A 12,347-nucleotide genomic window follows, 5' to 3' on the forward strand; every position below is an offset into this window, starting at 1 on the left:
AGCTTTGCACAGTTTCCACTTGTGCATCTTTCAAATAGAAATTATGATATTTGCTCCCCTCACAAGACTGTGGGAAATTTTGGATGGCATAAAACAGGTAAATGATGCTTTGAAAGATATAAAGGGCTGTGTGGTAGGGGAGGGCACTGTGCTATCACCTGCACGTAAGATATGATATGAGAGGCAGCGTTAGCAGGTGTGGGAGCAACTGGAAGTGCCTACCCCACTGGATGATGCTAAGATGGAAGGCAAACTTTTGTTTTAAGCCCCTATAATCTTATCTTTGGAATCTTAGGGTTCAATGTTACATGGTCATCATAGACAACTTCTTGAGTCCTCTTACCAAGCCCAGTGGTGAAGCACAGGTGACCCCTTGCTATTTTCTCTTCTACCCCTTCTCCAAGGAGATATACCAAACCCTCCTTGATAATCTACCCTTTTCAGTCCTCCCCCACGGCAAGTATCATGTTGACATTCTCTCCCTACACGTGATCAGCCTCTTGAGGGCAGGGCTTGGGTCAATTTTGTTTTATGTCTCCAGTGCCTGGCACAGTGCCAGGCTAACAGTAGGCAAAGGTAACGGTCATCAGATATTGGAAAGAAGAGCCAAAGAGAGATGGGCCCAGGTATTTCTAGAACAGTAAGTGGAAAAAAAAATCAAGCTTTGACAAAAATAATTCCAAAATTCAGCTGTAAGAATAAATGTTCAATAACAGTCAAGAAATATTTGAAAAATGTTACTAAAGAAGGACCAAACTAACTCTATCAGATATTAAAACATATTATAAAATTGCAGAAATTATACCAGTGTGGTAGTGGCACAAGGGAAGATAGATCAATGGAAAGAACAGAGAGTCTTGAAAGAAACCAGAATACAAGCAAGAAACAGCATATACTAAAGGTGGTACTTTAAACCAGTGAGGAAAGTATTATTGCTCAGTAACTGCTGTTAGAATGACTGGCTATCCATCTAAGGGGGAAAGTCACCTCTACAGTCCTGTCCCATACTTTACAGCAAAATAAATGTCAGATGGATTAAATTTAAAAAGTGAGACATAAAAATTATACAGTAAGGTACAGGTAAATACTTTTAAAAGTTTAATGCAGGAAAGGCCTTTCTTAGAAGACCCTGCAGGAAGAAACCATAGTTATGACCACAGACAGCTCCTGTGCTGCAAAAACAGCCAAAGTCAAAGAGAAATTGGGATAACATATTTGTTCATATGTGAGAGATTACTATTCTCAGTAAATGAAGGGTTCTCATTATCAATAAGAATCACTTTCAAAGGGAAGTGGGTAAAGAACATGAAAGTGCAATGAACAAAGGAAAGAAAAACCTCAAGTATATATGTCTTCAAGAGCAATTTAGAACGTGCCAATGAAAATAATGAGATTTTTATTGCTACTATTTTAATAGCAAACATTTTAAAAGAATACAGTGCTCAGTGCTGGGGAGGCTGTGGGGCAAGAACTCCCCTTCCCATGGGGAGGGATCGTTCACACACAGGTGGGAGTGAGGGTGAAGTGTGGGAGGAAGGGTGGGGCAGTCAGGGTGGGGAACAGAGTGCCTAGAAGAGGCCCAGTGTGGTATTGGCCCTGGCCAGCGCAGCTGGAGACTTCATGAGGGTTGGGTGGGGGGGGGGCGGGTAGGAAGCTGGACTGCAGGAGAGGGAGGGGAAAACGGGGTCAAGAGGGAACTCAGAATAAGGGGGATTTCTGAGGCCATTACATCTAGGTTTCCTTTCATAAAGTCTGCCTTGTTCCTGCTTTTGGTTTTTATAGAACATCCGAAGAATCAACTCTGAAAACCCAGCACACATTGATACTGGTTTCTTTTTAAAGTTGTACCGACATACCATTTTCAACATTTCTATCAGGAGGTGTAACGCAGTGGCAGAAACAAGCCAGGGCCGGCATCTGAGTGTGATGTGGGTGGCAGAGGCAGCCCCAGAGGGGCGGGAGGGCACAGTGAGAGGGTGAATCTCACGCTGTTAGCGATGGGGTTTCGGGCATACTGTTCAATCTCTCTGAATTTGTTTCCCATGTGTTTGTATTTCTGTAAGTAGGAATAATAGTACTAACTTCACGATGTTGTGAGGATTAGGTAAAACTGTGTATGTAAAATCCTGAGAATTAGTACGGGCTTAATAAAAGTAGGTTCCCTTCTTGCTAAGAATACCAGCAAAGAGAGAACTAATTTTAAAGGTGTCACCTCACATTTCTGATGTGGTCTAGTTCAAATAGGCCCTGAGGCCTCACTCCATTTGAGGTTCCTGTTAACCCCTGATAACAAGGGTCTTGGCAAAAAAACTGAGCTGCTTTCTGTTTTGTTAATCTCCAGGTTGAAAGGAAATCTCTGGATTCTGGTAAAATGCTGAGGGGTTCAACCAGGGCCTTCCTCCAAATCTCTGTGTTGGCTCATGTGTTGTGACTTGCATACAAATTGAAGAGTATGTGACCCATCTCTGAGGGAATGTAAAACAGAAGATGGGCAAACAGGAGCCCCAAAGAGCCTCCCAAGACACTTGAATCATATGGGGGTGGCTGTGCCATCTCAGAGCAGCTACTAAATGCTCATGGCTGTCAGAATCTGGGGATTACCTGTGGCCATATGGTAAGTACTAAAACACCACATGATAAGGCTAATCAAAATGGTCAGGGAGGAAGCCCACACTCAGCAGGGGAGGGTGGAGGGTTGACTCTCCCCTCTCACCCTAACACTCGGGGCATAAAATCAGGTAGCTGCTGGCATTGCTGCTGCTGCTATTGCCGTAGTCTTCCTTTTGGGAGGCAGTGTGGGAAGGTGTGCTAAAAAAAATAAAGAGAAGCATCAACATCAGAATTAGAAGAACATGGTCTTAATTTTCCCACTGCTATCTTCCGGGTTAGTCGTTCTCAGACTTTAACGTGCTTCCAATCACCTGGAGGACTTGTTGAAACAGACTCCAGAGACCCCGCTCAGAGTTCCAGGGCAGGACCTGAGAATGTGCATTTCAAACACACTCCCAGGCGATGCTGATGCTGCAGGTCTGTGGCCGGCTCTGGGAAGTACCGCTCTGGATGATTTTTAGACATCTGGCCCCAGTGCTAGGGGATCTGCTCTGAAGGTTGACTTGTTTCCCTGCCCCCCCTCCTACCCAGATTATTTAGACCAGTTGCCTCAAGTTTTCAAAAAGTAAAGGTAATCTCATTAACAAAACAAAGAAATAAGCAAAATATAACCAAAGACACTGAAATAGAGAACAGGCTGACAGTGTTCAGAGGGGAGGGGGAGGGTATTTTAGGGGAATTTCAGGGGAAAAGGGGAAGGGTTTACAGGAACAAGTATAAAGGACACATAGACAAAAACCAGGGGCGGATGGAAATGGGAAGGAGGTGGGGAGGGCTGGGTGGGTGGGCTGGGATGGGAGCAAAACATAGAAGATTGTACTTGAACAATAATTAAAATAAAATTAAAAAAAGTAAAAGTAATCACCTCAACAGAACAGTCTGTTCAAAATAAGAAGGGATTGATCATTTGGGACAGAAATGACTTTATAATAGGGGTGTACTGGAGTCCAGATTAGTAATCCCTAACACTAGCTAAACTTTAGGAAGATCTGGGAAACTAGGAAGAAGGAAGGAAGGAAGGAAGGAAGGAAGGAAGGAGGGAAGGAAGGAAGGAAGGAAGGAAGGAAGGAAGGAAGGAAGGAAGGAAGGAAGGAAGGAAGGCAGCTCGCCCAGGCCTCACATCCAGATGTTCTGATTTAATTGGTTTGGGGTGGGGCTTCTGGCAGGAATAAGTTTTAAAACCTTCCCATGTGATTCTAATTTGCAACCAAGGTTGAGAACTGCTGGTCTAGATCACTGGTTCTCAAATTTGCCTGCACATTGGAGGCATTTGGGAAGTTTTTAAACATACTGATATCATCTTGACACTTTCAAAGATTCTGGTTTACAATGGAATGCAGCCTGGGCAGCTGAAATTTTAAAATCTCCCCAGTTGACTCCAAAATGTCTACTATGTGGACAAGTCTGAGAACCATTATTTAGATTGAACAAGTCAGTGGTAGCTTGGTCCACCCTCCAGACTCTCTACCACAGTGGTCCTCAAAGTCTGGTCCCTGGGCCGGATCAGTATCACCTGGGCAAGTTTTAGAAGCTCTCACGCTGCACTTCAGACCCACCGAATCAGCAATCGCAGGGGAAGGGCCCAGCGATGTGTCGTAACAAGTCCTTCAGGTCACTTGGACACACCCTCAAGTCCGAGAGCCACTGCTGTGTCATCACTGCTGTCACGTGAGGGTCTGCTGGCCGTCCCCCCAGAGACCAGTCAGAGCAAGTAGCATTCCCCAAGCATTCAGTCCTGGGAATGTTGGGCAATACCAAACCCCCAGTTTCCAGAAGAGTGACACTAAAGCTGTTGGTGTGACCACGTTCTTATACAAGCTGTGAGCTTGTGTTGGCTGGAAACTGGTGCCATGAAATTGGGAGAGTCGGTTATAGCTGCAGCTGCAATCTCAGTCCAAGTTACCGGCAAAGGAGAGGCAACAGGCGAGAAGGGAGGCGACGTGAAGCGGATGTCGGGACCGTTGTCCAGAAGTGAACTGAGAGCACAAACATCAGAGGGAGAAAGGAGGGGAGGCAAGTGTCCATGCCAGGACAGAAGAGGAGGGGGTGGTGTGGGAGTTTTTTGTTGATTGTTAATGCCTTTCAAGTTTGTTGTAACACTGGGTGGAATCTATTTTCCTGTTGATAGAGACCTGCTTTCTCATGGGGGAAAGAGCTAGTGTGTACTGTGTTAAATGCTGAGGGAAAATCTCCCCGATTGTGTCAGGGTCAGGCAGGGTAACAAAAAACAGCAGCCTGACAGAATATGGTATTATTGACAAAGCACTCTGTTGCACACCCCCATAAAAGCAGTTTATTCTAATGGAATCCAGCCTGGGGTTAGATGCTGAGAATACTAAGGTGAAGGTGGCAGGAATCACTTTCAGCTAGGTTACACTCCAGCAGGGAAGAGAAGTCTGTTTCTATACTGTGTACTGATTGCTGTGTGAACGAGGTGCAGTCAGAATACAGAAGAGAGAGGGGTGAATTCTCGATGATGGTCAAAGTGAGGTAGCCAGGGAAGCAACATGGGAGCTGGATTTTGGAGGGAAAATAGGTTGTTTGGCAGTAAAGGTGGTGTTGCTGGTGGAAGCAGGGCTCTTGCACAGAATTTAGAGAAAAGCAATTTACTGACCCACATATGGGAGACTGGTGTGGCAAGGTTTATCTGAGTGGGGATAGAAATGTGCCTGTTTCCTTTCTCTGTCCATCCCTCCATGGGAAAAGTTCAATTGTGTTTTCAGCAAGGCCTAAAATGGCCAGTGTCCAGAGCTTCTGTGCCATATTAAAGCTTAGTTTAGTCCACCTCACCATCTGGCGAGCTCAGCTTGAGTTCCCTGGTGCAACCCATTGCTGTGCTGCTGTATGCCGACTCCCACCCAGAGCTTGCATTTGGTGTCTGGGTGATGTGTGGGTAAGCACAGGCAAGTGTTGTGGGGAGGGGCAAGACAAGGGGCACTGATCCACAGTGGGGCAATGCTGTGATCCCCTGGAGTGTGTGAAGCTGTAAACTTCCTGGTGAAGCAAACAGGCTTATGCTCCACGGTCGATTAGGCTTGATAATGTCTGATTCCCTTTGCTTTCTTCCTTATTATATAACTAGTTACCTATGTGCAGTAACAGTGGAAAGAGAGTTTTCGGCCTGGGCAAGGGCCCAGTGAGTGGAGCGAAGCAGCATATCAAGTATTATAAGCTCTTGGTAGTTCAGGATGGTTAACGGGGAAGTCATGAAGTGGGAGGTGGCGGGGGATGCGACTGTAGAGTTGGGCAGGGGTGAGGGCCTTTTCAGGCTAAGCTTAAGGAACTTGAATTTGACCACACAGCACTGTAGCTGGCAAACCTTGTGAATCAACCTAATTATCTAGGGAACTTCCCAAACAACTCCTGGGCCCCACCTCCAGATACCCTGATACATCACTGGGTGGACCCTGTGATGTGAGCTCCCCGGGTGAGCAGCAAGGGAAAGGCTGGCCAGGAGAGAAGAGGCTAGGCAAAGCCACACCCCAAGAGTGAGCAGTACTGGAAGGGCAATTTGGAGGTGAGCCCTGTGGTTTGTGGGGTAACTCGGTCTTCGCCCCACTTTATTTTTATCCTCATCTGAGGACATGCTTGTTGATTTTAGAGAGAGAGGAAGGGAGGGAAAGATAGGGAAAGAAACAATGATGTGAGAGAGAAACATCAATTGGCTGCCTCTCATACGTGTCCTGACTGGGGACTGAACCTGCAACCTAGGAATGGGCCCTGACCAGGAATCGAACCTCCCAGACAACGCTCCAACCAACGGAGCCACACTGGCCAGGGCGACACCGCTTTTTAAAGGAATGTTTTGTGCAATCTTTAGTCAATTGTTGATGTTTCAGAAAATATTCTGATGTGCACTGGGGCAATGAGAGTGTTATCAATACCAGTCTTGGATTGGCAGGAGCCCCAGCTATGGGTAAAGTTTATTTTGCACTAAAAGTATCGCTGCAAGCAGTAACAATGATGGCAACACGTGAGGCATGATACAATATATTGGTATAGTAGGTGGTTATTAATATTGGCTTTTCCTAAAATCTGATAATAGCACATTTAAATTTGCTCTGCGAGTAAAATAAAATAGGCATGCATTCCTCTGAGTGATGACAAGATTGGCCAAGGCTGAGCTACAGGCATTTATAGTGAGTGTCTCCTACGAACAAGCAAATCAGTGAAGGACCTTAAGGCAGACAAACCCTGGGGCCAGAAACAACAATGCCTGGAAGCTCTGTGAGGAGGCACCAGCTCTGGAGCACAGTTTTCATCGCCTCGGGAAAGAGCCGGCAGGCGAGTTCCCAGGTGTCGTGTTTGGAACGGTTGGTGTCTGGGCTGTCTGACTGCTACAGAAATATGAAACATAAAATCGCCTACCCCCCTGGCAAATTATGTTTTCTATATTATGAGCTGACCTACATGGAATGAATAACATCAACTGTCATATATTGGCACCATTAGACTTTTCAAAACCGTGATGTGGTAGATTATATTTTCCAAAGATGTCAGTAACAATCTCTCTCACATGTACTTTTTTTAAATCCTCACCTGAGGATGTGTTTATTGATTTGAGAGAGAGAGAGGGAGGGAGGGAGGGAGGGAGGGAGGGAGAGAGAAACACTGATGAGAGATACATTGATGAGAGAGAGAACCATTGATATGAGAGAATTGATTGGTTGCCTCCTGCACAAACCCCAACCAGGTACCGACCCTGTAACCTAGGTATGATGTGCCCTGACCAGGAATCAGACCCTCAGCCTTTTGGTGCACAGGATGACGCTCCAAGCAGCTGAGCCACCCTGACAAGGCTCCCACATGTGCTTCGTACACAGTGACTTTGACACGCCTCCCACTGAGGGCTGGGGGTCCATGCTCCTCTTATGGACTAAGTTGTGTTTCCTTCAAAATTCATATGTTGATGTCCTAACCCCCAGTCCCTCAGCATGTGACCTTGTTTGGAGAGGGGGGTTCTTTACAGTGGACATCAAGTTAAAATCAAGTCATTAGGGTGGACCCTAATCCACTACGACTGGTGTCCTTATAAATAGGGGCAATTTGGACACACGGGCACACAAAGAGGGATGGCAATGTGAAGAGACATAGGTAGAAGCCATCACCCAGCCAAGGAGAGAGGCCTGGGACAGATCCTTCTCATACAGTCCTCAGAAGGAACTCACCTGGCCAGTACCTTGATTTTGGACTACTAGCTCCCAGAACAGTGAGATAATAAATTTCTGTTGTTTAAGCCATCCAGTTTGGTTCTTTGTTATGGCAGACCTAATAAAATAATACTCCCCTTGAATCTGGGTGGCTTGTGACTACTGTGGAAATGACATTTGTCACTTCCTAGGCTAGGTCATAAAAGGTAATATAGCTTCTCTCTCAGGTCAGCCATGCTGTGAGAAAGCCCAGGCCATCTGACAGGGTCACATGCAGTGTTTTAGCCGACAGTCCCAGCTGACAGCCAGCACTGATGGCGAGAGTATACATAAAGACACCGCCCCTCCTTATGATTCCTGCTTTCTGTCTTGGGTTACCTACATCTTCAGACCTTCTTAGTTGAGTCCCCAGGTGTTGAGGTACAGAGATGTATCAACCCCTCCCTGCCCCTTGTGAATTCCTGACTCACAGAGGTTGTGAGTATAATAACATGGTTGTTTTAAGCCACTAAATTTGGGAATAATTTGTTACACAGTACTGGGCAATATGTCTTTGAATTTATCTTTGTTCACAAACTTTTATTTGATATGGCTGATGGTCTTGTTGGAACCATCAGGGACCGTAGCTCCCAGACCATGGTCCCCACTTTTCTTGGCCTTTCACGACGTCAGGTCCAGATGTTAATCAGGAAAAATAGGGGGCCCTGTCATGAATCGATTTAATAGGCCACGAGTGAATGAATTTCAGGTAAACCACACAGAACAGAGGGCAGTGACTCGGGAGTGCGAGTCGGATTTCCAGAACAACATCCGAAGTGGCTGAGCTCATCACCAAGGTCAGTGCAGTTTGCCTGGAGCAGGGGAGGAAGCATGGAACCCATAGGCTGCACTTCCCCACTTGGGGCCCAGGGTCCAGGAGAAAAAGCAAAGTGCTAACCAGCTATGGGGTAAGAAGCAGTGGCTGCTCCAGGAGAGAGAAGTGGGAAGCAGATTCTGAAATCTCAGTAAAGTTAGGCGGCGCTGCCAACCTGAGCCCCCACAAGTTAGGTGTCCGAAGCCTCACGAGCGGGGTCAGGAAGGGAGACACGGACCTACTGTGCTGAGCAGCCGTGTTCACCAGACCCCTGTATCAAAGGTAAGGAGTGTAAGCAATGGGGACAAATCAGACTTTTGAAAACTTAGGTGGTGGAAGGAAGGAGAGAGGGGACAGTTTTCACTGGCACAGGAGAAAGGAACATTTGTGCTTGTTTTTACTTTTAGCTACAAGGGTTTGGAACATGTTTGTAAGCTGAGGTGAGTTTAAGAGAAAGATGATCATTAATGAGCAAAGAAGCTAGGAAATAATAGCACAAGTGTGGTATAAATATTTTTAAATAGTAGTTTCCAAACATTTTTTATTGTAACCCACACTAAGGTGTATTTTATATAGTAACTCAGAACACACACACACACATAAAAAATAACCAGAAATATAAAAATAACTGACTTAAAAGTTTCACAAACTATTATATTTTGTGCATTGCAGTCATATTAGAAAGTATGACTATTCTATCCCATCCCATTCTCTCTCAGTGCTGTTTGCGACACACTAAATTGATTTTATGAGTCAGAATTTTGTTATTTCCAAGCTGCTTTTTAAAAAAATTTTTAAAGGATGTATTTATTTATTTGTAGAGAAAGGGCAAGGGAGGGAGAAAGAGAGGGAGAGAAACATATCAATGTGTGGTTGCCTCTTGCATACCCCCTACTAGGGAACCTGGTGAGCAACCCAGGCATGTGCCCTGACTGGGAATTGAACCAGTGACCCTTTGCTTCGCGGGTCTGTGCATAGTCCACTGAACCAGCCAGGGCTGCTTTCTTTTTTAAGATTTTATTTATTTATTTATTTATTTTTTAGAGAGGGGAAGGGAAGGAGAAAGAGACGGAGAGAAACATCAGCGTGTGGCTGCCTCTTACACGCTCCCTACTGGGGACCTGGCCCGCAACCCAGGCATGTGCCCTGACTGGGAATCGGACCAGTGACCTTTGGTTCGTAGGCCGGCACTCAATCCACTGAACCACACCAGCCAGGACTCCAAGCTGCTTTTGAAAGACTTCCTTAAAATGATCTTTAAACTTAATGTATCCTTCAGCTGTCTTCATTCTGCCATTTATTCCATCTATTTGTTCTTTATTTCATCTATTACATTCTCCATACTTAACATTTCTGCTAGGATTTAAAATTTTTTTCCCTGCATAATGTTACTAATAAGTTCTCTGCCTTGTTATATTTATCATGCTTTTTAGACATTTTTGTGTCTGTTCCAATAATTATGCTTCACATATAAACTGTTCAGTGTATAGTCTTTTCTTTACGCTAATTGTGCTCCTTAGGCATTTCAACAGCAATGTGGATATTGCTCATTATGAAAGGTTTAGAAAACACAGAAAGGCACAATATAAATAACAAAATAAAACAACCCATAACTTCACCTTCCAGAAATACTCAATTACCCTTTTAGTGTATTTCCTTCCAGTCATACTACTTATATGTCTGGTATTGATATTGATATGATATAGTATTGATAAAATACTATATCTAATTTTCCATTTGGATTTTTCATTTACCATTAATCTTAAGATTTTTTAAGTTATTAAAATTTTAATGATTTTTAATGATTGCAAACTATTCCATTGTAAGGATATATAGTAATATATTTAACTCTTGGGCATTTAGAATGTTTCCAATTTTTCCCCTTTTAAAAAAATCACCACAACACAATTTCTTGTACATAAATTTTTGTTCATGTTTCTGGTTATTTCCTTAGACTAGAATCTTAGAATGAATGAGTCCAAGAGAATGGGCACCTAAGATCCAAGCCTCATGCAGCCAAATTACCTGCTAGAAGGTTCGCATCACTTTACAGCGCCCACAGGCAGCATAGGATTGAGTCTGAGCCATCAGGCCTGTCATCCACATGCAATTGGCTAATATGATAGAGGAAAACTGCATTTCACTATTTTTCACTGTTTTTCTAATTTGTTTGCATGTCTTTTAGTACTAGTGATTCTTCATTGTTTGTATTTACTCATCTAAATTTTGAGTTCAGGCCCTCTCCCAGTGTTTTCTGCTCTGGAAGACTAGCCAACCAAAGCTTCCCAGCAAAGATGATTTACTCACACCCTAGCAGAAGACATCCAGAATGCCTTCCACACGGGGGCCTGTATTTATATTACTGCAGCCAACTCCCACCCTCCATTCTCCATCCCCTACCCTGTCACCCTCAGATTGGTGTTAGGTCATGTGTCAGGTAAGTGGTTCCCCCTGCCGGTAGACATCAAACTGGTGTGTTTGCGTGTGTAGAACAGAGAGGTGACCATTCAGTCTTTTTTTTTAAAATCATATTTGATCAATTATGCTATTATAGTTGTCCTGATTTTTCCCCATTTGCCCTCCATCTTTGCCCTCCCTCTCCTCAGTAACCCCCACTCCCTCAGGCAATCCACCCACCATTGTTCATGTCATTGGGTCAGGCATATAAGTTCTTTGGCTGCTCCATTTCCTATACTGCACTTTACATCTTCATGGCTATTTTGTAACTGCTTATTTGTACTTTTTTAAAAAAAGACTTTATTTTTTTATCTTTAGAGGGGAAGGGAAGGAGAGAGGGAGAGAAATATCAATGTATGGGTGCCTCTCGTGTGTCCCCTGCTGGGAACTGGCCTGCAACCCAGACATGTGCCCTGACTAGGAATCGAACTGTGATCCTTTGGTTTGCAGGCCCATGCTCAATCCACTGAGCTACACCAGGCTATTTGTACTTCTTAATCCCCTCACCTCTTCACCCATTCCCTTACACTCCTCCCATCTGGCAACCATCAAAACACTCTCTGTATCTGTGATTCTGTCTTTGTTCTTCTTGTTTGCTTAATTTGTTTTTTAGATTCAATTGTTGATTTGTATTTATTGCCATTTTATTGTTTGTAGTTTTGATCTTCTTTTTCTTAAATAAGTCCCTTTAACATGTCATATAGTATGGTTTGGTGATGGTGAATTCCTTCAGTTTTTTCTTGTCTGGGAAGCTCTTTATCTGCCCTTTGACTCTCAATGATGGCTTTGCTGGGTGGAGCAATCTTGGCTGTAGTTTCCTGCTTTTCATGACTTTGAATTTTCCTTGCCAAGCCCTTCTAGCATACAAAGTCTCTTTAGTAGAGAAATCAGCTGACATTCTTAGGGGAACTCCCCTGTAGGTAACTAACTTCTTTTGTTGCTTTTAAGATTCTCTCTTTATCTTTAATCTTTGGCATTTTAGTAATGATGTGTCTTGGAGTGGGCCTCTTTGCATCCATCTTGTTTGAGATTCTCTGTGCTTCTTGGACTTGTGTGTCTATTCCCGTCACCAAATTAAGGAAGTTTGCTTTCACTATTATTTCAAATAGATTTCCAACTTATTACTCTTTCTCTTCTCCTTCTGGCACCTCTATGATGCAAATGTTGGACCTCTTGAAGTTGTCCCAGAGGCTGCTTACACCATCATCATTTGTTTGGACTCTTTTCTCTTCTTTTTGTTCTGATTGGTAGTTTTTTGCTTCTTTATATTCCATTTC

Source organism: Phyllostomus hastatus, unplaced genomic scaffold (genome assembly GCF_019186645.2).
Source record: "Phyllostomus hastatus isolate PE091 unplaced genomic scaffold, TTU_PhHast_1.1 phas_contig_58, whole genome shotgun sequence".
Lineage (NCBI taxonomy): Eukaryota > Metazoa > Chordata > Mammalia > Chiroptera > Phyllostomidae > Phyllostomus > Phyllostomus hastatus.